Consider the following 27,500-nt stretch of genomic DNA (forward strand, 5'->3'; position numbering starts at 1 on the left):
CCCCTGCACGCGGCGCCACCTACTGCAGGGGTGAGGCAGGGAGAAGGCCAGCTGCCCCCACCTGCCACAGGGGTGAGAGCGATGTGGAGCCACAGGGCGTGACCCTCTCCCCGGGACCCCGCGGGGGCTGGCAAGGTGCCCAGGGCTCTCAACCCGTGTGGCTCCAGGGTCTCCGCGGGAGGAGTTGCAGGGAGACCACTGGGAAGGATGCATGTCTGAACAGTCTGCCCGGCTAGCAGGTGGGACCTGGGTGGCCGCAGGAGCAAGGGACAGAGAGCAGCCAGGGCCTGAAGCTCGGAGCCCCGGGTGGGCAGGAGGGCGGTGCAGGACCCAGTTTTACCCCCAGGAGCCCAGGGACCATGGTGGCCCGGATCTGGGGCTCCCATCCAGGCCTCTCCACCCCAGAGTGCCCGGCTCGGGCCCCACGTTAGGAAGCAGGCACCTGGGCCTCCTCCCACGTGGAGGGGGCTTGCCTGGCACTGCTGCTGGTGGGTGACCCTATGACTTCACAGCACACCGGCTTCTGAATCCTTGCCTCTGCGGCTATTTCTAACCGTTCCTCCACACAAGACTTAGCAGAGCGTGCAGACACCACAGAGGGTAATTAAACCATCACACTGGCAAAGCTGGACGCACAGGCAAACACATGATGTATTGTTAACAGTAAGTATAATTAGGCAAGTAAACGTATATCTATATGTCATAGTTAACTGAAACGTTAGCTTCCAATAAACGTATAAAATGGATTCCAAATGAGGGAAAAAATTTCTTTTAGAAATTTGTGGTTTTCTATTTTCTTTCACTTCAACCCTCCATTAATGTTGGCTAATTAACTGTCAACTGGACTTACAAAAATGTGTTTACATTTTCAGCCTCATATTTGTGAGTTCAGCATTACTCAATCTATTTTATGATAAATAACCCTTGGATTATGTATAATGATAAAAGAGTATCTAAACAATCACAAGGTAATGCCTGAAATACACACAGAGGTGAGCGTGAAGAAAACATGTGGGCCACAATCTGACTTTCCAGACGAACCTGAGGGTGAATACAATTCTATCACCTTCCACAGGCAACTTCATCACATGGTATTTCTGAAGGGAAAAAGTCTTCAGTAAGAACAGAATTATTAAGTCGCACCAACATAAGAGCCTTACACTTGAAGTAGAATACAATTATTGAGGCCACTGATATTATCACAGAGCTACACTGCTTACCACCGTCCACAAACATGACGAAAGTCTTGTGTGTCTGATGGATACATAGTTTCCAGTATGAGAAACATTTTTGTAAGCTCACATATATTTTTCATACATAGCCTCAAATAATAGTTCTAGATGGCTTCTATTGTTCCAAAACTCCTCAAAAAAATTATTTGGCTAGTGCGCTCATCTTTATATTTGAGAAAACAGTGCTTTCTTACTGTGGTTTCTGAATGCACCGGAAGCCTAGGATTTACTTTCACTTTGCCTGCACTGTGGTTCTGAATAAATAAAATCTTTTGCTATCATCCTTTTCCACTAAAATGAACAGGAAGAAAAAAAAAGTCTGAACATTTCAAATAAATACAGCAACAAGTACATTTAATGATAAGGTCACTGATATTTTTCACACTTCAAAAGAAGGACAAAGCTGTGCTTCTCTGCCGTAGGTGTGTGTGTGCTCACATATGTGTGTGTGACTGCTCCTCCGTCTCTCCCTTCTAATTCTACCAAATACGGAGAACACTGGAAAAATTACAAAAATGGCTTCACCTCTGCCTATATCAGAAAATCACTTTACTGAAACAGCATTAAAAATGTAGGCACCAGTTCTCATAAGCAGAATGAGGGAAACAACGTTTTCCAAAATGAAATTTCAGGGAATCATTCTTTTCAAAGTAAGATAACTTAAGGGGCAAGGCAATTCACGCAACTGAATCTAGCATCTGTTTTAAGTCATAAAGGCCATTACATTTTGTGGGTTGTGCAATTTGCTGTTTAACCAACTTTCTACAAAAGCATGGTGAAATGGCATGTTTAAAACCAAAGGGACTCCACTCACTGTGGGAAGAAGCATAGCACCCCCTGCCAGGAGCAGTGGCCCTATGGAGTACCTCCCCCAGCAGCAGGCCCACCGCCTCAGCCCTGACCCCATGGCCCGCTCCTGGCCATTCCACCTCCCGTTTCATCTGTCAGAAAACACTGGCATTTAGTGAAGGTGTACAGTCGATGGTGGGTTGATGCGGCGACTGAAAAGAAACTATAGGCTACGCCACTTCCAGTTCAGTGACCCTGGGTAGCAATGTCTACCAAATGCTCTTCCTGAACAGAAAATTATATCTGGGTGCCTCCATTTGCTAGAGCAAAAAGATTATTCAGAAATCATATATACCACCAAAACACTGCAGGCTCAAACTTGGAATAAATCCTCCACTCCCGCTCCCTCTACAACATTTTCAAGCAGGGCTTTAGTACTCCATTATTGTGAATGTTCTTTGGCCCACAGCAAAAAATATTGACAAAATTCTGCTTTTAAGACAGTTATTGTCTCTGTATACTTGATAGCAGCCTTCAGAAGTTCACCTGCTAGCATTAAATTCTTGAGTTTGGGTGAAAGGAGAGAAAATTTGCCACATCTCAAGCTCTTCTGCTGTAGCAGCAGCAAATCAAATTATTCTTTCAATTAAACTAGCTTTGTGCCTAAAAAGAAAAAAAGGCCACAGGCTTTCTTCCCCCACACAGAGAACTGAAGCCATCACCCCTTTAAACCCCATGACTTGAGCATGATCTCCACGGCTTAGTATTCTTGGATAATGCAGCTCATAAAATTAAATCTACTCTCAGAGATTTCAGTTATCACTGTGTGCTCTGAGCTTGCAGGCAATCAACGGATCAGGAGGTCTGCATTGGGGTGCGTTTTTGATGGACCTGATATAGGGATATGGCTTCTCTCCCCCCCCTCCCCACACACACACACACAAACCAGAAACCAAAAACACCCCAACAGGGGTTAAACAGAGAGCCAGGGCCCCCATCATCACCCCCACTGCCCTGAGATGAGAAGGGACGCTCTCCACCATGAAGCTCACAGCACTTCCTCACCTTTGCCATACACGTTAGCTACACTTTAGCACTAAGACAAGCCCTGAACAGTGCATGCATCTGGCCAGTTTCCTTCCAAAGAACTGGAGCTGGTCTTTCGTAGGAACTGCCCAACTAACAAATGCTCTGTGTTTGACTTTCTTTTCAAAATGTCGGCGTTCGAGAAGCAAAACGTGAAGCGTAGGTCTTGGCTGAATCCACGCTGCTAAGGTAAAGGCACTTCGGTGCTGGTGACGTGCCTGGAAGGGCAGTGAGGTCCTGATTGTTAGGGAAGAGGGGAAGCCCGCTCCCCTGGCACTTACTTGATTCAGAGCATTGTATCTGTAGAAGTCAGAGCCAAGTGCTAACCAAGATTTAACACTAAGACTAATCAGAATGACACTTAATGCAAGAAAACACAACTTTTTTTCTGTTACGGTACACACAGTGGGCATCCACTGAGAACTTGGCAACTTTTGTTAAGCACCATGATTACGACTAATTTACGATAGAAACTGACAGTGACTTTATCGTAAAACTGTGGATGGAGAAATAGAAGAACACTCCAGGACCTGCCGGGATAAGACAACGACTTCCCGGATGTGAAACACAAAATCTGTCATTTGACTAAGCAAATTTTATAGGGACAAAGGGGTACATTTGCTAAAATAAAATCAATCAGAACAAAACGAGAAACCAAAAATCTGGCAGTTTTTAAAATTCTGCACGCTTGCAGTGATTGCACGGAGACAGCCCACGTTTGGGGCGGCGGGCACCTGGAAAGCCTGACCTTTTCCTTTTAAGAGAGCTTCATAGGTTTAAAAATGGGACGCGCACAGCAGCATCGTACAAACTAAGAAGATAATTTAAATACCAATTAAATAGTTAAAAATTAACACTGACATACCCTTAAAAATCCAGGGGTTCCTGTAAATGTCTTCACTTTAAAAAGAGGTATGCCTGCAGAGTCCAAGCTCCTGTTTGTTTCCATAGCTTCAGGTGGCACTGGCTATTTCTCACATCCAACTTCTAAAAATATCAATGTGGAGTTCACCTCCTCCATGCATTTTTCTTTTTTACCTGAAGGCAAAAAGTAAATCCGGTTTCTCTTCACAGATTGTGGGCCTGGTTTTAATTTGTGCAACAGTCCTTTTGATAACAATGCCTAGTTAAAACATCCATTAAAAGTCTGTAGCAGGCATTTAATGGAAGGAAAATCTAATAGGGTTCCACTGCAACTCGTTCATTAACTTTTAAAAGAGTTCTCTCCTTCAGTGTCCACAGAGAAAGATGGGACATGTGGGCAGAAAGAGGGAGGGAGAGACAGAGACATACAAGGGAGAGAGATGGGGGAAGGTGGAAAGAAAGAGAGGAGAGAGCGAAGAGAGAAACATTCACATATTTAGGGCTGGATTATAAATCTTTGAAAGGAATTCGGTCAAACAGTCGTGTTTTTCAGCCACCTGAACCAGCTCTCACTAAACCAAGACTTCCTTTTGTAACTATTATCCACTGTCTCAAGTCATAACAAGGAGACTCACAGGGAACCTCATCCCCCAGGAAACACGAGGAACTGAAGCTCAACGCTGCACTGAGCCTTCAGAGCACAGAATACCCAAAACACTTTACGCCAGGAAAAAGCAAGGACTGACTCAAGATTGGCAGAGCAACAACCACAAAGAAAGGCTCACCATCCTGGGGTTCTGGCCCAACCACACTGGAGAAGGCGGACCTGGTCTACCTGCCAGAAGGCGGGCTCTGTAACCAGGCCAACGCCTCCTCCACTGGCCAACAGAGGGCCACTGTCATATCAGTCTAGGTGACAGACCATGGGTTCACACATGGTTTTTCCAGCATAGGAATGCGCCACATCACGGAGAAATCATTGCATTTAAGAAATTATTGCATTTCTGAAAATGTCCAGTAGAATGTCTTGGAGAGGACAGACACTCAAAAATCGCTGTTGGAACCAGAATCCATTGGAGCTACACCACTTTATGGTGTGAATAACAGCCCTACCCAGGGGTGATATAAAAGTCCAGCAAGAGTTAAAAGGGGCACAACCATGGAAGGGCCACCGACGGCAAAGGTCACCAGCCTTGGAATTTTCGGGGGTGCAGGGGAACCCAGAGCTCCGAGCACAATGCCTGTTCCCCTGACAGTGCAGTTCCACCATGCTATCTTCGACCTGCTTTCCAATTGCTCCTTTCTGCTCCGATCTAGCTAGTCCAGCAACCTCATCCCCTTCCAACAATCTTTTTCCTAATATAAAGCCCCATACTTACCATAATACTGTTTTATGTATTAGAAATGTATCATGTATTTTTTATGATTTTTTATACTATTTCCAAGCTACATGGAGTTCGAGCAGCCTGGCCCCAGCTCTATTTTTTCCATAAGCCCTGTTCCTTCAGGACGTACATGTTGTGTTATAACTGAAAAGTCTGTACCAAGACCGTATTAGTAATGTTGAGGAAAGGCAAAACTATCCAAGTTAAACTCAAAAGAGGACTATGCACACATAGTACATAAAAAAATGTTGGACTCTCAGGCTAATTTAGGGCTGCTAAAAGATTGATGTTACAGGTGAAAATACATGGTGCCTGTCATTCTTCTAAATCTGAACATTACTCAGCTAGTCCTACTGAATCCACTAACAAATGCCACAAGGAGGGGACCCTTTTCCAACTGCTGCTTACAATGACAAATCCACATTGATTCATCCTTCAAACCACACACAAGCCGCTGCTCCACAAAACCCCTGATCTCCTCATCTTCCCCACCCCACAGCCCACCCAGACAAGTAGCATCTTTTTGGGTTTTGACTCCCCATAACAAATTATCTGGAATGTTCCCGTAACTATCACTTTCCACTTCATTAAGAGAGGTATACACGTGCGTCTTTCTCCCCAACAAGACTTGCAAGCTCACTGAGGGCAAGATCCATCCTGCTCATCACTGCATTTCTCAAAATGTCCAGGAGAATGCCTCGGATATGACAGACACTCAACAATGGCTGTTGGAAGAATGAACTGGAAACCATGGGAGCTACACCACTTTATGGTGTGAGTAACAACCCTACCCAGGGGTGATACAAAAGTCCAGGAAGAGTTAAAATGGGCCAGCCCAGGTAAGCCTGCAGTACCCCTCTTGTCCCCGACTGGCCTCAGAACCCCACAGAAAGGTGCCAGCCATGCCCCAGCTGCATCCCAGGCTGCGCTCTAGGTATCTGCACTCAGGACCTCTCTGATCTACCTCCAGACCTCACAAGCCCCATCCCCTGGGCCTGTTCTCCTGCAGGACCACGGTACCGGCAGTGTGTGCACCTCAGGGACAGCAGAGCAACACGCAGGATAGAGCAACACACGCTCACTAGGAGGTCCCTCTTGGGATGGAGGAAGACAGAACTGGAAAGCAAAGAATTTCAAGACTCGGGACCCAAGGATATTAGGAACAGGTAAGTATAAGTTATGGAAATGCCATGCATTATGGCCATAAAATCCAAGCAACAATCAGCTAATCCTCTTCACCCAATCCTCTCCCACTTTAAGTCACCACTGCTCACTGCTGAACTGCCCACATCTCTGTCATCACCAAATCTAGTAATGACAGCTCTAATGATACTTACTCTACAAACACTGGACCCTATGCAGAAAAACTTCTCAGCTATATGATGTCTACAATGAATGTAGCAGACATCAGCTACCATTTTGTTTGAAGATGATATCCAAATCAATATGCCCAAATCAAACAAAAGAAATATTTTGCTAATGAGCTTCCAAATTTCATGGAAATGTATTCAGAATGACAAATGGTCCACCTATTTACTGACCTCTGTTTGCTTCACATGTACCACGGAATCACAATAGTGCAAGTTTCTTGAGGATAAGCAATTGGGGACCTTTCTTCTGTGCCACCCTCCCCACCTGGTAAAGTGATAGGTTCCTTGCAGCTGCTGAGTAAGCGCCTGTAGGTGTGATGACTCCCTACTGGGACAGCCAGTTCCTTCCTGTGTCACCGTGGGGCCAGCAACGGCCAAAGTCTAAACACCACGTGGTCAAGAGGATGCTCTGTTAGTTGCTTATTATCATCAATGATAACTTGGGTTATCAACAACTATTGGTTATCAAACCAAATTAATGGCTGTTTTCTTGACAAAGTTTCCTGAGCACATCTGTGATTCAGAGTGGGTTACTTCTCTACCTCGTCCTCAATAAAGGCTGTTGCCCAAATGACAGGACATAACATAATTTTCTCCTTTGGTATCTGTCATGGGTTGAATAGTATCCTCTAAAATTCATATCCTCCCAGAACCTCACAATGTGACTTTGTTTGGAAATAGGATCTTTGCAGATATAATTAGTTAAGCTGGGGTGAGGTCATACTAGATCAGGATGGGTCCTAAGTCCAAGGACTCGTGACCTTACGACAGAGAAGAGGACACACGGACAAGAAGGCAGACACATGAAGACGGAGGCAGCGACTGGACTGATGTGCCACAAGCCAAGGACACCCAGGACTGCCGGGAGCTACCAGGAGCTGGAAGACGGGAGGAAGGATTCTCCTCTGGAGACTTTAGAGGGAGGCTGGCCTTGCCAACACCTTGATCTCAGGCTTCTGGCCTCCAACACTGGGAGAGAATAAATGTCTGTTGTTTTAACTATTGGTTTGTTTATGGTTTTAATTTGTACTTGTTTGTTATGAATTTCACTAAATAAGGAAGAAGTTGGCTAAAAGAACCATAAACAAAATGGAATAAACATTAGTAGCCCAGTTACAGAAGGAAATGGCCAGCGTGGCCCTCCCCATCCACGGACAGCTACTCTCTCCCCAGGCTTCCTTGCCCACCTGCAGGCACAGACACACACCCCGCCAACCCCGGGCCCGCGACTCCTTATGCGGAAGGGGAGACTTACCCGCCCCCATCAGCAGTGCAGCAAGTGGCCACCCAGATGGCACAGGAGAGCCAGGCCCCAGCCAGCCAGTCCTATGGTGCCATCTGAATTGCAAGCTCACAACAAGGCTACCAACCGCTTTTACAGGGGAGAGGTAGCACAGCTCTTCTACTCCCAGAAACATGCCAGGACTGCAGGAGCAGACCCCCCGCCCACTCCGGACTCTGGACCCCACAAGCTGCAGAGCACTCGGGTGCATACTAGAGAGATGACCCACTTCCATGGGAACGTGTTTTCTGTGAAACTGTGCTCCCAGCATCCAAAACAGCACGTGCTCAATAAATACCTGTTGATTGATGATCGAAAACAAAATTGTCATGGAGCAGCCAACAGGCGAATGACTGTCTAATGGCCAGAAAATGTCATGAGGGCTCTGCCCAGGGTACAGGTACCCCAGCAGGTGCCCCCAGAGCCCAGCAGGTGAATTCATCTTCCTACACCAAACCACACACTTACAAATGACAAACACTCCCAAATGAGCCACGGTTCTGAATGCATTTAACTAAATAGCAGGTTTGACTGGCTGTTAAAAATTATTGAGTGATTCTCAAGATCAAAATTGAGTAGGTTTGCGTTTTGTAATGGTTGCAACATTGTGCAATGGGATCCTTTTGTTGAAGTACCTTATGGTACAGGAGAAGAGGAAACCCTCGCGCAGGGAGTGTCCACGCAGTCACAGGCACAGAACTAAGTGGGGGACCAACCAGAAACATCAAAGGTGCTCATGGGCGCCCCCATTGGGGAGGAGGACCAGCTGAGACAATGTTGAAACAGGAACCTGTACTGCTGTTAAGTGGAGAGAAAGAGTGTGCTCCAGGTGAGAGAAACCCACGGACTGAGATAATAAAATCTCAACTGTTCACAGCAAGGAAAGGCTCGTGGAGCACCTGGGGGCAGGACCCACTGCAGGACACAGCACACAAGCAACTCAACCCTTTGGATACTCACGGGACCCTAGCCAGAAATTCTACACTTCACGTTATCTGTATAATCACAAAAATGTCAAGCTTGGCCAAAGGAAAAAAAAATGGAGCAATGCCCTTTTTCTTTAAAAGCTGATTCACTATCCTTAAAATTTGTAAGATTCACTATCCTTAAAATTTCTAAGAAACATCACTTTCGGGGAGAAATTGACATCCTAAACCATGTGTAAGAGAGAGAGAGGGCAGCCTTTAAAACTAAATCCGTACTTAGTCAACGGTAAGCAAATTTTAGCTTTGCTTGTTAAAACTACAATTGACTTTTTAAGACGTTAAACTTTTCAAGGATAGTTATATTCCCTAAGGTTAAAAGGTCATAATTTATCTTTGAAGGATAAATTCTATCACTGGGCTTAAGGAGGGGACATCAAACACTTTAATCCTATTTTTACCATATTCATCACATTCAACAAAAGCAGGGAAACAAATGACCACAACCCTGCCACACATGTTAAAAACATCAAGAAATAGAGTTTTCCCGAAATGGTGGAAGCATGCTGGGCTGCCCCCAGCACCCATCAGGTGCCTCCTCGTATTCAACGCTTTGAGTTCACTGTTTCCAAAATAAATGTACATGCCCTATTAGAGGAGAAGAAACCTAAAATCCTTTAGAAAAAAAGGGGACCAGGCATGGTGGCTCATGTCTATAATCCCAACACTTTGGGAGGCCGAGAAAGGAGAATGGCTTGAGGTCAGGAGTTTGAAACCAACCTGGGCAACAGAGCAAGACTCCGCCTCTACAAAACAAAATTTAAAAATTAGCTGAGTGTGGTAGGACACATCTGTAGTCCCAGCTACATGTGAGGCCGATGTGGGAGGATTCCTTGAGCACAGGAGTTCAAGGCTGCAGTGAGCCATGATTACGCCACTGCATTCCAGCCTGGACAACAGAGCCAGATCCAGTCTCTTAAAAAAACAAAGGACTGCGACTTTAATCTCACTCAAGGAGGTATGTTCGAGAGGGTAAGGATGTTTTCATAACCAAGAGTTTAAAACAAAAATTTAATTTTGCAAATTAAACCAAGCACATGGTCAAGGTGTCCATATTCTTCCACAATGAAATCATTATATAATTTCTTAAGAAATGCATTTGAGGCTCCCCTGAGATTTTAATCAAAATAAAATAAAATAAAAACGTTAACAGAGAAGTATCAACTACTCACACAACAAAGACAATTATCGTGGTAGACAGGGTCCTAAACAGAGGTGGATTTGCTTGACACGGGTGAGGCCTCAGGGTCCCTGGCCTGTGCTGGCCCTTCCAGAGCCCTGGGGACCCTGTGTCCATGTGGGCTTCCAGAATGTGCAGAACTATGGTGCTTTTGCTGTTCCTGGGCAGGGGAAGATGCTGCCACTGCCCCTCTCATCTTGGGTGGCCACATCCCAGCCCCCAAGCTTCTTTGCCCGGGCAGCGTCGTGGGCCTGCAGCCTTGTGCAGACTGCAGAGGGGAAGCTGGATAGTGCGTGAGGCCAGGTATTTTGCGGACCCAGCCATCAGGAATAAACAACCACTTTCCATGACCCAGGCTAAAGGAATGACTGAATTACCTTCCTGTGCAACCAAACATGCAGGAAAACAGATGTGTCAGGCAACAAACAATCAGGTTATTTTTCGAGATTCTGCCACGTTTTCAGTTTTTTAAGATTTGCTCTTTTGTGATTTATTTCTCATACTAAACAAGCAGTCACTCCCATACTTCATCTTGCATTCATGATTTTGTACTTCTTTTCTTAAGAAGACACTCCCCCTCCCCCCAAGTCCTAGCTCCTCCCCCAGCACTAAACCCTGCAGAAACACACAGACTTTTCTAGTCTTCATCCTGATGCCGTTACTGAGGGGCTCTTGGGGGAGGCAGAGTCTGGGCCCTGTCTTGGATAAGATCTTCTCAGTTAGTCTCACTCCAAGAACACACTCCCCCTGCACAGAAAACAAACCAGATAGCATCCATGCCAGTGCTTTTCCCAGATCACTGTGACTGCATGTCCCAGTGTGCCAATTCTTAGTCATCTTAGAGCTTCCAACGTAACCCACACAGGTGGCTATAGGAGCTGCCTACAATGACTCTGCTACGCATCCACACCTCGCTGATGGGAGTCCATCACAAGTCACAGTTGCCCGCGGCAGTTAGAGGGTGTCCAGAGAAACGACTCTTAGTCTACGGAGCATGTCTGCACGCAGTAGCGTCCTGAGTGCCCACGGGGAAACTTCTGCTTCCATCTCTCACATGCAGCTGCAAATACGGCACGAACCAGGAGGTAGCTGAGGAGAGTTCCAAGCAAAGCATAAACCCGTTTAAGAAGGCTTCAGTCAGCCGGGCACGGTGGCTCACGCTTGTAATCCCAGCACTTTGGGAGGCCAAGGCAGGCGGATCACCCGAGGTGATCGGCCTGACCAACATGGAGAAACCCTGTCTCCATTAAAAATACAAAATTAGCCAGGCATGGTGGTGCATGCCTGTAATCCCAGCTACTCGGGAGGCTGAGGCAGGAGAATCGCTTGAACCCAGGAGGCAGAGGTTGTAGTGAGCTGTGATCGCGCCACTGTACTCCAGCTTGGGCAACAAGAGTGAAACTCCATCTCAAAAAACAAAAAACAAAAAACAAAAAGAAAGAAAGAAGGCTTCAGTCTAATTCATAAATGAGATGCATGGTGAGTTATTCAGAATGAGGACTGTTTCCAAAAACATTTCTCACCCTTGAGCTTGATGTGAGCAAGGACACTCAGCCTCTCCTACAAATGCTTGGAGTCACCGGCAAGAGAAAAATGGAAACAAACAAAAAAGGTGTGTACATACGTTTGCCTGTGTGTATATATGTATATACACATACATATGCATGCATGTAAGATATGTGACTGTTCTTATTTTATTTTATTTTGGAGACAAGGTCTTTCTCTGTTGGCCAGGCTGGAGTGCAGTGGCACAATCATGGCTCACTGCAGCCTCAACATTATGAGCTCGAGCGATCCTCCCACCTCAGCCTCCTGAGTAGCTGGGACTACAGGCATGCACCACCACATCTGCCTCATTTTTGTATTTTTTGTAGATATGGGGTCTCGCCATGCTGCCCAGGCTGGTTTCGAACTCCTGACCTCAAGTGAGCCACCCACCTCTGCCTCCCAAAGTGCTAGGATTACAGGCACAAGCTACCGCACCCGGCCTGCCTGTTCTTATTTCATACATGGAACATGACAGCAACAGAAAGATTCACACCAAGGTACAGGAACCACCCTGACACGCAACTCTCAGTCAAGAACAGATCTCAGGATCCTTTGGCTGAACTCACTGTTGACACGTCTGAAGAAACCGAGGCACGAACGGCCACCCAGAAGCTGCCTAGTGGAAAGGCCAGGGCTCGCGCAGCTACGCTGAATCCTAGCCCAGTGCTATTCCCCACCACAACAACCCGAGAAAAAGTCTAGGGAGACCGATGACAAAAATTAAAGCTTTAACAACCTATGGATGGTTTGAGAGGTCAAGGAGTCAGGCCTTCCCGGGCTTAACTGACATGACCATATCTGTCTAACTCTATAACCTTATAACATCAACCTATGTGCGCTATTTATAGAACCTTAAATTCCGTAAGCCTCATTCTATAAATGAAGAGAATAATAAGATAACTATAAAACTGAAATTATATAACGCAAGTGGAGTGTGTCAGGAATATAGTCAATTCAGCAGTTCTAAAATACTTAGTGAGTGCCTATCATTTGCCAGGCAGTACTGCTGGTGTTCCAGGCACTATCTGTATAGGCAATGAACAAAACGGACAAAACCCCTGTCCCCATGGAGTTTAAATTCCAAACTTTCTGCTGTTATTATTATTATAGCTATTATTATTATCAGATATCGGCACTGTGCAAGGGTACACTGAAAACAGAAGAATGCTACCGTTAATATTTATAAATGAAGAATGAAAGTCATCCCTTACATGTGTTTTATAACCTAAAAGGTGCCAATGCGACTTTGGGATGTGGTTAGAAGAGGTGCATCTGACAGCTGTTCATTTTCTTGCCCAGCCCCTTCCCTCCTAGTGAGAGGCACAAGGAAGACGCAGTTATAATGCGGTGTGATTTAAAGAAAGGGGAACCTCTTAGAATTGGATCTGCCCAAAGAATCCCATGTACCTCCTGGGATGGCTCGTGGGAAGGTCAGGGGGAAGAACGGCCGAGACGCACACGCATCGTCAGGTGCGGAAAGATTTGGGAGGTACCCTTAGACACCGGCGGGGCTGCAGGGTGGTGGCCAGCACCCCACAAACTTTACACACGCACGCCTCCTATCACGCAGGCTTGCTTGTTCAATGTGGGTGTGGAGGTGAGGCCTGAAATGCAGAGCCTGAAGACGGTGAAAACAGTGTGAACGTCACAGCACAGGAGTGGCCTCCCCATCTCAGAACGGAAGAGCCGGCTGAAGAGCAGGAAGGAGCGGGACAGACGCTGGAGGAGGCAGAGGCCAGAGGCAGGTCGCTGCCGAACCATGGGGAGCCATGGAGGAGGAGACGGCGGAGATGAATTGGAAAATGGAGTTTTTGTTTCCCATATTCAGTCCTGATAACATTTATTTCATTGCTCCATGAAATGTTTACAGGATGCATAATAAAATATTTCATATAAAGTTAATATTGATAACCACTTCAGTCTCCAAAATACTCTCGCTATACCGGGAGATCCATTACCTCAAGGACCTTCTTAGCTATTTTTCTTTGTCCTCGAACTGTCTAGAAACAAGCAAGTACTCAAAACGAGTATGTACTGAATAAATAAACCAATGAATGGGCCAGCAGTTGGAGAAATAAGCACATGAACTCCACAAGGTAGGAATCAGTCCCAGGTATCATCATCCCAATTTATAGTTGAGAAATCTAACAGTGAAAGAAAAGATGCGCGCTCTCGGCAGGTACAAAGCTGGGAAGTTTGGATGTTGAGGTCAAGCCGCTGTAGGGTTCTTTACCCAACGGCATCAACGCACGACCAGCAGTCCCCCTGGAAGGTTCCGGAAAGGCAAGAATGAGCATAACGGACCCAACACCACATGTCAGGAAACCAAGGGGATTAAACGTTTAATGTCAATATTTATTTCTTATTTCACATCCCCGCCTTGGTTCCGAGAAGGATTTAAGGCAGCATGATTTATGCTCAGGAAGGCCGTGCTGATTAAACCCTCACATTCACGCGCAGGAGGTAATGCATGGAAACCTCTCAAGACACGGATGTGACACGCTGATGGCTCACAAGTCCCAGGAACCCTGGGGGCTGGGGTCTATGCCTTTACCACTGGAAGGAAAAAAAAACAACTAATGATTATTACTCATCAAAAGCAGTTTTTCAATAGACAAAATCTTTCGATGCGCTGGCTCTACTGAGAAAATGAAATAAAAGGCACTGCGGTGCACCACAATATCTAAAATTTATTGTAAAACCCATCTAAAATATCACAGAAACAATTTCTCCCTCGAGTGTTTTATGAACAGCAAATGGGAGGAGGAAAAATATTTTTACTGATACCCTTGAACTAAGTTTATAGAAATATGTATGTGTGAACATGTCATATTTAAGAGAGAAGTTAATAGAAATATCCAGAACCTCACAGCATTTTTTTAATTGGAGTTGGTAACCAACCAAATACCATAAAAACGCAATAATGAAGGCCATCTCATATACAAAAGATGCAAAATTTAATGGGGAAAAAAAAAACCTTTCAAATAACCATGCAGAAGCCCTGGCAAAGCAGTTATTATTCCCAGAGCATCGCCACTATCCCGTCCTCCGGAACTATATTTATTATGACTTATTAGATTTTGGAGCAATTGTCCTCTGAAGAGCACAAAATGCTGCAAAATATTATAACTTTTAAAACTGTGCAAAAACTTTACGAGGAACACTTCTAAAGCTAAAGTATCACTGAAAATTGCCAGAGGAGATGGCAGGGAGAGATAAGGAAGTAGATGGAAAGAAAGACAGCAGGGAAAGGAAAAGAAGGAGTTAAGGAGAGGGCCCAGGGCGGCCGCAGGGAGAAGCTGTGCAGGGAACCCACAATCCCACTTCCAAATAAAGGGCTCCCAGGCTGCCCTGTTTCTCTCTGGCCCACAGGCTCCGGCTGCAGCCATCATGTATTCACTGGCCATGTGGCTGTTGCCATGCAAGGTTCCCCACACTTGCAGAATATATTTCAGCTTCTCTCTCTGTGTGTAGAGAGGAGCCCATCTAAAATTAGTATCTTCTAAATGATGGTAAACGGAATATAAAGAACAAAGCCTCCAGTGTGGGCCTCCATTTCAAAGAGTGCTGAAGATGGCAAGAAGGGACATCGGCATGTGTGCAAATACGAGTCACCATAAGAGTTTGTAAATGCATCTAAAAATCAATTAATTAATCCCCCCAAACCACTGCATAAAGACAGTCTTCCCACCCAGTGAACCGCATCCTCCACAGTGCGCAGGCCAGGCGTGCAGATGCTCACTAGAAAAAAAGGCGCTGCAGTTGTGGACTTCAACAATTCAAAGTGTGCAATAGTCCTTCCGAGTGAAAAGTGTGAGGAAGCCCCACATCACTCCTCAAAAAGGAAGGCCACTAGGAAAGGGATTATGAGACCAGCAAACAGGTAGTTTCTCTTTCCAACATTAATCCACCAGGCTGACTCATACTATGTCCCCCTACTCCAAAAACTAAAATCAAACAAGAAACCATCCCAACACATCTGTCCTTCTCAGACATTAATGACTGGTGACCCGCACCCAACACACATAACATCGGCATCCGTCTTCTTGTATTTCTTAACAGAGCTGACATGATTGGCAGGTGCTCTTTTTAGTACTGCCACTAGATTTATATATTCACCATGAAAATCAGCAGAAACATACTGGAACGTTGTTAGGGGAAGTTTTCAGGTTTTTCCTAAGTGTGCTATAATACTAATTCCAAATTCCCCCAAAAGTGAGAAAAGATTGTACTTTATAAGACTCGTGAGAATACACTGGGATGTAAAATATGTTTCCACAGTTCGATGGTTTAAAGAGATAACGGCGCAGGCTGCAGATATAACTGATACCATTTTTGTATGTGAACATGGGAGAAAACTCCAAAGAGAACTCCTACGACACAGAAAACGATGACGGAAGCCCGGAGTTCCAGAGCTGCTGAGGCTGTGGCCCAGCTCATAACTGCTCTCAGGCCGCTGGGCACAGGCAAGCTACCAGCCCTACAGAGACAGGGATAGGCATCCTGTGAAATGGGCTATGCCCCAACACAGACCCCCAGTCCCCTCATCACAGGCAGCCCTGAGAATTGGAAGAGTCTTCCTAACTGTGCGTGGCAAACTTAACCTGACCAGAACGGACATGAAGTTACTGCCGGTCTTTCCTCACCCAAGTATTGTGACTATTAATCCATTTACCTGTAGAAAATCTCATGTTTAAGCTGAGGATGTTGCAAAATATACAGTATATGCACAAAATTTCTTTTCAAAAATCTGAAAAGTTCTGAATTCCAAAACATATCTGGCCCCAAGGATTTCAAGTAAAAGATGTGGGACCTTCTTTAAAATGTGAATGAACTGGGGGCACACGCCACTTCCTTCAGGGTTGACCTGGAGTCCAGAAATAGAACTGGTGCCTGAAAACTGAAAAGCCTAGATCAGAAAACTCTCTTTTCCAATGTGCAGAACTACCTGTTAAAAGGACGTGTTTCAGACCCTCAGAAATACCTACTAAATAAACAAATAACATATATATATCTCTCTCTCTCTCTCAATGGAAAGTTGGGAAAGACAAACCTAACTCCAAATTAAACTTATTTTAGACTTCCCAAAATACATGCAAAACATCTTACAGCTACATGGTCTAAAAGGCCATCAGCAAAATCAAGTCCATTGAAACCATCAAATGTAAAAAGATTAAACTAGAGTATACAACACATAGTCCCCTCGGATTTGGTTTTATTGGTGTAAATTACCTGTGTAGACACATTAAAACTCAACTGAGAGGCAAAGTAAAATTCCTGCTTGAAAGATTCTCAAATGAGGGAAATCTGGCCTCAATTATTAAAAAAAAAAAAAAAAGTCCGGACACGGTGGCTCATGCCTGTAATCCCAACACTTTGGGAGACTGAGGTGGGTGGATCACCTGGGGTCAGGAGTTCGAGACCAGCCTGACCAACATGGAGAAACCTGGTCTCTACTAAAAATACAAAAATTAGCCGGACATGGTGGCCTGTAATCCCAGCTACTTGGGAAGCTGAGGCACGAGAATCGCTTGAACGCAGGAGGCAGAGGTTATTGAGTTCACACCACTTCACCCCAGCCGGGGCAAAAAAGCGAGATTCCATCTCATAAATAAATAAATAAGGCATCACATGCACTTATTTTCCTTCCTAGGGATAATTTTTGAAGCCCTGTGAAGATCTAAAATTGTAGAGTGGTCCAGGCATAGCGGAACACACCTATAATCAATCCCAGCACTTTGGGAGGCCAAAGCAGGAGGATCACCCAAGTCAGGAGTTCGAAACCAGCCTGGCCAACATGGTGAAACCCGTCTCTACTAAAAATACAAAAATTAGCCGGGCGTGGTGGCAGGTGCCTGTAATCCCAGCTACTCAAGAGGCTGAGGCAGGAGAATCGCTTGAACCCAGGAGGCGGAGGTTGCAATGAGCCACGATCACACCACTGCACTCCAGCCTGGGGACAGAGTGAGACTCTGTTTCAATAAATAAATAAATAAAATTGCAGAGTGCAGGCAGGAAACACTGTTTATACATTAGCCAGCAAGGAACAGGTATCTAAAAATGTCCTCTCGGGGTCAACCATGCTATTGAGCCTCACAGTGTTCTCATGTAGTGGACAGAAATGCAAAGATCTGGGGAGAAGCTCCAGGCTAGAGAAAGACTCACACCAAGCACCCGTGGAAATGACTTCCGAAGGACCATGCCCCAGGCAGGATCACAGTGATGTGGTAATGGGCAAAGGCAGCCCGGCTCCACGGCCACACCAGCCTGAGCTGCCCCTGCCAGCACAGCAGCCTGAGATCTCAGCAGAGGACATCAGTGGGCACCATCTGGGCACCCACTCTGTACCAGACTTGGGGCCAGGCACCTACAGAGCCTCATCTGCCTGGAGCCTGTGAGGCCCACGCACAGTTCCCACCCTCCACCACTGGAGAGAAACTACATCTCCTCACCTTCCACCCACTGCCAACCCAAAAACGCCATCGGGCTGGTCTCCAGCCTGGGACGCACATTGGAAAATGCTGATATTTGGTTTTTTCCCCACAAGGGAACTGATAGGTTTTTTGAACTGGCTTATTTAAATATTATAAATCTTATTTAAATATTATAAATCAAGTGGTTCACCTCCCATCCACTGATGGCACTTACTTCGATAATCCATCCTATGCGGTTCGCATAGGGAACTTGGGTGAAGCACAGCATTGGAAGAGTATCTGTGAGTTTCCAGCCAAGAAATTTTCCACGCACTCCTTTGTTCTTATTTTTCTTGTAATAGCCAGGAAGGGCTCGTACCACTTCCACAAATCACGGGGAAGTCAGGGGAATCGGGGAAGAAAGACGACGTCTCTTTAATTTCGCACGCATGATGTTTGCAACCACTAAGGTCATACCTGCGTGTGGTGACTGACAACTTTTCAGCTTGATTCAAAGCAAACAGCTGCTGGGCTGATTGCCTAGCAACTAAAAATTGATGGATGACCCTTAAGATGAATAACTACCATAAATCACCTCATTCAAACTCTCCAAGAAAAAAATTAAAAAACAATGGTTTTCATGACATTTGCTGAGCTCCATAATGTGCCATGATAAATTTGGCCTCCTTATGGATGCACAGTTGTGGTTGTGAAAGTTGAGTCACTTCTGTTTTTGTTTCCTGTTTCCTGTAATTCCTGATGCTCAGGACCCTTCGTAAGGTGCGTTCCTAGGAACATGCTGCTCCAGCAGGAACGGCAGCCCCGGGTGCCTGTCAGTCACTCCAGGACGGACAGGAGCTGCTGAATTTCTCATCACCATACAGCTTTTAATCAGGAAACGGCAGTCTTACATCACAAAGATGGAAGGGGACCCCGTGCATTAATAACGGTTACAATACATTTAGTGTAATGATTTGACCTCGGCCAACATTATAGACGCCATGATTCATATGAATTTGATAAACTACTTCCTGTTTGTAGACATGTCATATGTTTCTAAAAGGCCAAGAATGTGCTTTTAACTTGCAAATAAACACAGACCTATAAACCATAATAGGATTGAGAGGAGGTCTTGGTATTTGTCCTCTAAAACACCCAGTATCACCACCATTATGAGCACTTCCACAAGTAGATGCATAATGATGAACAGATTATTTTTCCAGATGGTATTTTCCTGTTTTTACTTAACATTCAAAAGGAGGCGTGGGCAATTCCTTTCACCATCTTTCTTTGCCCCCTTTTCTTGTTACAATAGGTTTTGTTTGTTTCTTTTAGGTTAGATTGATGTTACATGGAAGGTAGTTTCCAAAAAACCAGTCCACCGACTCGGGTTAGCACTTTGAAACCAAAAACAGCTTCCTGCTTTCTTCTTTCACCTACCATCACCAGCACCCAGGGTCAGCACGTCATAGACCGCATGTCACAGACTGTCACACTCACCTGTCTTCGCAAGAGCTAGGGCTTCCCCAAGGAGGGGGTTCAGTCCCTCAACAAGCACCGGGAGCTCTGACTACGAGCCAGGAACTGTGCTGGGCTCTTGACGGTGGAAGGAGAACAAGATGGCCCTGCCCTCATGGAGCAGAGTGTCCACCAGGACATGAACAAGTCAGTGAGCAATCTTATAGACAGAGACACGCTGCATGGTACGTACAGTGTGTGCCATTATACTAGAAAGGAGTTCACACCATCGGACTGGAAGCTCCCAAAGATGAGATGCATCAATCCTGGAAAGAAAGTTACTTTCATTTAATAGACTGTACAATTCCAAGAAACCTTCTCTATTTAAAAAGCCAAAGAGGGCTTTTAGGCTCTGGAGTGCAAGCCACACTCTCTGAGCATCAAAGCTGAGGTGGGCTTTGAGGAGGGCCTGCAGGTCGGGTGGCACCCACCAGAAGCCCAGCTCATGGATTACCCTGGGGATGGCATGTCACAAGACTGCCCGCAGGCCAGGGTAACATGCCCAACACCTGCCCCACCCAGGGCTGACTGTGGCCAACCCCTCACTCACTTTGAGAGCTCCTCTATCCACCACATGCAACAAAACCCCTGAAATGGAAAGATGAAATAAAGCAACATTAGCAACAAATAGAATGCCTTAGTGGCCGAAGGGCCACGACCTAAGCTGCTCATAGCCACCGGCAGCCCCAGATCTCTGGCCCATGAAGCATCCCGTTAGAAATAAAAGTGGGATGCGCCTTGTTCCCTGGTGTCTGCGTGAATGCCTAGATTCAGGGCTCTGTGCTCCTGGAAGAAAGGACGAATGCACTAGAACATCCCGCTCCACCATTTTCAAGGACTAGAGATGTGAGGACCAGTCGTTGAGAGGTTCAACTTTGGATCCACCATCCCTTAGAACCAACTCCCTGCTGAGCAAATGTCAATAACGCTGCCATCCTGAAGCAAAATGAAAAAGACTCATATTAATTAGGTCACCAAGACTGCTTATGTTGCATATGCTACTACATTTAGGCATGTGACGATAACTGTGCATTCTCCCCACAGCATCATGCTCCTGACAGGGGAGAGCCTGGGCTTCATTTGTCTTCCTAAATATAAATGGCCACTATCTGTAGCACTTAGGAGAGGTTAGCTGGCTGCAAATAAATAGCATCTTAACTGCTGCCCTGATAATGGTGAGCTCTGGGGTACATCTCCACTTCTAACACTATCAGGGTCCTATAAGGATGGAGTGGAGGCGATCCATTTGGAAAGCCATCTTTAATGCACATGTGTGTGGCCAGAGTCTGTTGCAGCATTCACGCCTTCTCAGCATTTTTGCCTGGGCTCTGACCGCCCTCGGTAATGCCTTCCTGGGTGGAACCTACGGAATAGGACAATTGGCATGCTGTCCCTTTAAGACTGAAATGCTTGTTTCCTTGCAGTAAGAAAAGTAAATCACGCTATAGTGAGTTGAGCTTTGAAAAAAGCATCCATCCATTAAAGTTCATGGATCCGCGTTTTCAGGTTGTCCCTCCCCTGGCTGTGTCTCAAGTTACAGCCTTGTACAACCCAAGTCTAAATAATATTCACCATGATAAATGACACCATAACTCCGATATCCACAATCAATCTTTGCTTTAAAGATACATCCATCTTCAATAATGTTGATGGGGATCCTGTAAAATGGGGAACGTGACTGTCTTCCAGACCTCCTAACGGCGGGGGAAGGAAGCCCTGAGTGATGGCTGTCAGCCCACATCTGGCTGCAAAAATAAATTAGCCTTATGCAGACAAATGAAAGGGCTAGCTCCGCCTAGGAAACAGCCACTCCTGAGCAATGGCTAATTTATAGGACTTCTTTCTGGAAAGTTCCTGGCGAAGGCAACAGTCTCCTTCACTATCTCTTTAAATGGTATCTGATGCTGTAAATAACTTCAGTGTGGTAGGGACTGTACGAAGTACAAAGGGGCGGGGATGAGAGAAACAATAACTTTTCTCACATTCTTACACATGATTACAATGCAAAACTCTACTCTTCAAGGGGAAAAAAAAAAATTTATTTTAGCCAAATGCTTTTATAGTTTAACACCATGCTCTCCTCTGGCTGATTTTTTTTTTTTCCTTTGTACTTTTTGGTGGTTTTCTAGCGGTTTGGAAACTCATATAAAAAGTAAACAAGCTGGGGGCAAAAATGGCCCTTTCTCTTCCTCCTCCAAAATATCCTTTTTTAGCAACTTTTAGACTCGAACCTCATCACTGTCTTTATGAAGGCGGGAATGGGGTTACAAATTCTAGGCAACAGAGAAAAAGAAGAAACATCTATCGGGTTTAGTAGGTGGTTTCAAAAATAGCCTGGAGTAAAACACTTATTAGGCAGACTCTAAAAAAAAAACAGAAGACCAAACTTCTGCCGCAGGAGTGGGGGACCTATGAATTTGGATACCAGGGAAACGCTTTGCTGCTGGTTCTTTATGCCTCTGACCTTGTCTCACTGAGTATTACTCAGGGCTTGAATCCTTACAGACTGCTAGAGAGTGGGGAGATGCAGGGGGACCAGGGGCATGCTTTCTGTGGGGAAAGCCGGGACTCCATGGTGTGTCCCTACAGAGCCAGGCGCTTGTGTGTTCCTGGGCTTGGAACCATCACTCCTTTGGGTCTCCAAACCTTCCCAGGCAGGGCCTCGGAGCTGCTGCAGCAGGCTGAGGTGGGGAGGGTTAATTCTGTGAAGGTTGAAGGACTTACAGTAATGCTCTGAAGACAGAAACATCACAGGCTTTCCTGGCAAGGGGTTCACAGAGGGTAGGAGGGACTGCAAAATGAACTCTCTCAGGCTTTGTCGGCGGCGTTTCCCAAGGCCCAGCCTGGCCCCTTTGATAAATGACACATGTCATTCTGTCAGGGGCTGACACTGCGGCTGGGAGGGCTGGTGATGCATGGCTCCAGGGAAAAGGAAATCAACTTTTTGGCATCGAGTGTGTCTGTGCCCTGTATGAGGATTTTGTTTCTCCAAAAGTGAAAGATAGACTTAGGATTTTAAAAAAAAAAAAAGTTGAAAAACAGATTGAACGACAGCTTACACTTAACATAAATTAACTCAGTAATGGCGAAATGTGCTAGCCTGTGATAAATAAAAGCTACATTAGTCAATTATTAATCACACTCTAACTTGTAGCCAGACCCATGACTTAAATCTGGGGCCAGAGCTGCTTTACAAACAGATAAGACAGTGCCTGATAGGCGTCTTCAGAGAGCAATCAAGAAGGAATCAAAGATTTCATGGGCTCACCAATGGGAATGAATAGAAGGTTCTAGAACCACAGAGTTGGGTGAGTGGGGAGCAAGAAAAGACCAATCCTTTGCAGACACAGACTATCTACTGACTGTGTGAGGAAAATTAAACGTAACGGCTACATCCAAACACTTTTTTTCTCCCCAATCAGGACTTATTTGCTTTGAATATGCAAGACACTTGTACACTGCAAACATATGTTTATATTTCATATAATGTTTATATTTGTAAGATTTTGCCTTGAAAATATGTTGCAGTTTTGCCCCCACACCTACTGAGTTGCATCTTTTGAATCTGATGCCTGCTAAGGGGATTTTCCTAGAGATAGTACTAATTTCCAAACTAATTGCTTAGCACAGATTTATAAATTCAGCTTCACATTTTACCAAATTGACATTTGACATCCATGTACACAAAAACAGGGCAAAGTGCAAACCTGCCTCTCCACCAAGTGTCTCTCTTTTGGCTCAGTTCTAAGCAACCCATCCAAAGAAAAATCAACATGGAGAAGCTACTCTCGAAAAATTTATGGCTTTGAGGTATCACTATTCTTCATAATAAAGAACATTAAGTAAAACCCACCACCGGGATATAGTCTTCCATTAACTGCTGTCTGCTGTGCTCAGGATGGCGGGTGAGCCCAGCAGCACCTCTCCTTGGGCAAACCTTCCCCCTTCAGGCTCGGAATGTGGAGGATGGTCAGCTGTCTCATTGTCAGCCCTACGTGATGACGAGTTTATTTCCACGACAGTGGGGCTCTAATTTCTAGTGCTCAGAAGACCTGCTGAGGCTGTGGGGGACTTCTGATGTTCCAAAGGGCATGCTGAGGTTGTGGGGCAAGCATACAGAGATGGGCCAGCTCACAGTCAGAAGAAAGTGGCGTGGACAGGCCATCATGCTGACACATGGACAGAAGCGATCACATCTCCAACTCTCCCACGAGCTCCACGTCATGCTCACCTACCGCCAGGCCTCACTCGCAAACAGTAGGTGTTCAAGAAATTGCTGAATTCAATTCAAAATATTTAATTTTTCTTTAAAAAGCTAGAGGCAAGTTTCCAGCCCCATCATCCATGACTGAAGGTGCCCGTGAACCCAGGAGGCATTTCCTAGAGGCCTGTGCACCCACCATGCACGTCCACACCCAAGAATGCTCCTTGTACAGCTTCCGCATCTCACGTGCACTGACATGTCTACATAGGCCTTGACATGAAAATGACAGGAGGGCCCGGAAGTTGTTGATTTCAGCTTATTTCCAATTTTATAAGTAGAAATAAACGCAAATTTTACCAAAAGCAAATTCTCTAGGCACAACCAGCTTTTCTAAAAAAGAAAAAAAAAAAAAAAGGACAGCTGTTGCTTCATGACGGCGACTTCCTCCAACTCAGGGGTGCCAAAGATGGGTGCAATGAATCGCATGGTTGTAGAATAGCACGCGTTAGGAATTCTCTAATAATATAAGCCCTTTGTTTACAGAGAAGGAAACTGAGGCTTGAGAAAGAAAACGGAAAAAGAAATTAATGAAAGAACAAAGACCCAGGCCTCTACCCTACAACCAATGCCCGTTGCACCCCTCCCCACCACCCTGTATCCTGTACTGTGTGCAAGCATTGATTCAAAGTCAACCTTCTGAATTTAAACATGGACAATTAACAGGCAGGTTCCAAATCGAGTCCAAATGTTTAAAATAGCCGATAAAGCCAATGGTTTCTTAGATGGCTATAAATAAGAGTAGTGCAGGGAGGGGGGATCATACATTAAAATCTGGGCTGATGTTTAAACTTCTCCCTTCCTCCAGCTGAAATATAATTTTTCTTTAGTCCATAAAAAATTCAGATAGTGTGCAGAATGTTTATATATTACCAAGGTCTCTCTTTAAAAGGTTTATACTTTTACTTTATGACCTGTCCTTGATTTGACACTTCCGCTCATCAGAAAGGGATTTATAAAATAATCCTGAAGGTGAGGAACAGACATCTGTCAGGGACTAGCTGGGTTTCACGATGCGAAATTTAAGAAGAGAAAGAAATCCTGTTAAGCTCTCTTTAGTCACCAATAGACATCAAAGGTAATAATTAAAGAAGACAGACGTCATAAAACATAAATTTATGTCTCTTTTAATAATGCACAAGCACCGTAGTGTGTAAAACATCTATTAGGTTGAAAGAACATGAAAGTGTTCCAATAAGAAAAATCTATGTTTTGTTTTGGGGTATTTTCCCTTCCTTTAAAAAAAAAAAGTGAGGATCTTTTTTTTTTTTTTTTTTCTTACAAGTTTAAACTGAAGTCTTTAAAAACCTTTGCCATCTGTGGGTACATGAACTATGAATGACCCCGAATGATTTGCACTCTGCTCAGAATCCCTTAGAAAGCACGGGAAAAAGTATCATTAAGAATGACTGATGACTGTCAGTCATGGTTGACCTCATCCAGGCTTTGGTCTCTGCCTCTGTAATAAGCTGGCCTTTATTAGTACCAACACTCCATAAAGGGGGTGTGTTTAGTCACAGGATAGTGGCCTTCTAATGCCCATTGCTTCTCTCTGGAAGATTGATTAGTGCTCATTTTTACTGCCTTCCCAGCACATGCGGGGCCAGGGCTGCAGAGAATCAGGCCTGCAAACTACAAACTCGAGTGAGGAGGTGGGAAAAGGATGCCTAGCAAGAGAGGCGGGGTGCAGAGTGGGGGACAATTTTTTTTTTAAGGAATCTGTCTTTCAAAAAAGCCCCAACCACAAAACCATATGTATATTCGATTCCAGGGCCTGGAGAAGACAGGCCAGGAAAGCAACTGTCTGTCGAAATGGAACTGAAGGAGCCACTTATGTGTTAACTTGTCTGAAAAACAGAAGGGGATCCTGGCCTGCAACTCCCTCTCTCTAAAATCAGCAGTTAGGAGCAAATCAATGAGGAGGCTGCCTGCAGAATTAGGCCTCATAACCAGCCTGACATCAAAATACAAAGATGTAATTATTACCCATTAAAACTGAACATGTGTGAAACTAAAAAAATCTTCCCTATACGAGCACATAAAAACCCATCCACCACTTTTGTATTAAACTACTAAATTATTTTTAAGAAGCAATTGCTATAGAAACAGACAAACGAATTTATATATATATAATTTCCATGTATCCCTAAATCCCTTGTACCGCCTCCACTCTCGTTGAGATAACTGAGTGCCGTGAATTCCCAACAGGAAGAACTGAGGAATAAATGTATTATTATCTTCATCATCACCCTCACACCCATCACGAGATATCAAGTGCTGCAGTGCTGGGGGGAGCGGGAGGTGCACCACAGAATACTCCGAGCAGGTGCTCTGCAGAACAAATGAAGGAAATGATCCCATGTGGACCTCCTCCATTCCAAATATGTCCATAAACAAATTTAGCTCACAGGGTGATTAATTTGCAGAGACCCTTTGGGAATAGGCCAGACTCTCAGTAGTCTAATGCCTTCAGCCAGTTACTCCCAGAAATTTAGCCAAACACCACAACAAGATGCTACTTTCAGAAAACTGCTTGAGAACCTTGGGATTAGGTTACCATGTACACGGGCACCTACTGGATTCGAAAGTGTCTCCACAAAAAATAGGGGAGTGGAGGGGGCAGTCTTTGAGAACTGGGTTTAAACACAGTCTGCCTGGAGCAAATAGTTAGCATCTCATTTTGGATAATTCAGAGTAAGCCAGAGAGGAGGAGGACAGAAAGCCCCCTCCCATGATCTCAGGACAGGGTGGCTGTCACCAGCATTGAACCTGAGCTCCTGGAGCCCCCAAGCCCTGGACCATCCCTTGACCCCATTCCACCAGCTTCTTGGAGCTCTGCGTAGAGAGGGGAGGAGGAGTTGAGAAGAGAAAGGAGACAACGATCTTTTGTGAACGTCGCAGTTTTAAGTCAGTTCTCCTTGAGAGCTTCTGAGACACTAATTTTTCCAGTATTGAAAAGTGAGGAGAAAAGACAAGTTACAAACTCCCTCTCCGCACCTACTCTCCACCTGGGTATGAGATCCTTTCTGCTTCCTTTTTCTAAAATAAATGCTCATTACTGATTTTAAATTGACAAATAATACAAGTTCAATACCTGCTTAAAAAAAAAAAAGTCAGGCAACTTTTCTGCTGCAAAAATAAAATGCTGCAAGGTAGCACAACCCCCCTTTAACACAAGCACACAAGCCACGCCGCTACAAAACACAGACCTTTGTGCGCGGCTTCCTTTTAAAACTGCCAGTGCGCTAGTTTCATTAAGATTATTAGTGTTTCATATACAGACAATGCACCAAGCACTAACAATCTGAATCACTTCCTGGCTGACTTAGAATACTTATTAGAATATTTATTTCCCATTACTTTCTAGAGTTATAGCAGTTTCCCTCAATTAAAAAATTTTAAAATATATACATATATATTAACATATACACGTATGTATATATTCTCCAAGTTTGAAGGTAGTTCAAGGAGATTTGTGCACAGCACAGTAATGCTAAGGTGTGCTTTATGGTCATATTATTTGCCCAGATTTGGCTTTTCTTGATGCCAGTACCTTCCCAGGTCACAATAAAGCAAGGCAGGAGAAAAT

The 27,500-nt window shown here is 44.9% G+C and overlaps 1 protein-coding gene across 3 annotated transcripts in view; it reads right to left on the minus strand.

Moving 5' to 3' along the window:
• TSHZ1 (teashirt zinc finger homeobox 1) overlaps positions 1-27,500 on the minus strand; it is an 80,161-nt gene that overhangs the window by 41,471 nt on the left and 11,190 nt on the right. The window contains exons 1-2 of one of the 3 annotated variants that reach the window (XM_011975883.1): positions 4,757-4,803; positions 3,973-4,145 (exon numbers count right to left, since the gene is read on the minus strand). The exons of the other annotated variants lie outside the window; for them this stretch is intronic. The gene's annotated coding sequence lies outside the window, so the exon portion shown is untranslated. Of the gene's footprint in view, positions 1-3,972; positions 4,146-4,756; positions 4,804-27,500 lie in introns of those variants that run through there. 3 annotated transcript variants of the gene reach the window in all.

The sequence above is a fragment of the Mandrillus leucophaeus genome, unplaced genomic scaffold (assembly GCF_000951045.1).
Source record: "Mandrillus leucophaeus isolate KB7577 unplaced genomic scaffold, Mleu.le_1.0 Scaffold16, whole genome shotgun sequence".
NCBI lineage: Eukaryota > Metazoa > Chordata > Mammalia > Primates > Cercopithecidae > Mandrillus > Mandrillus leucophaeus.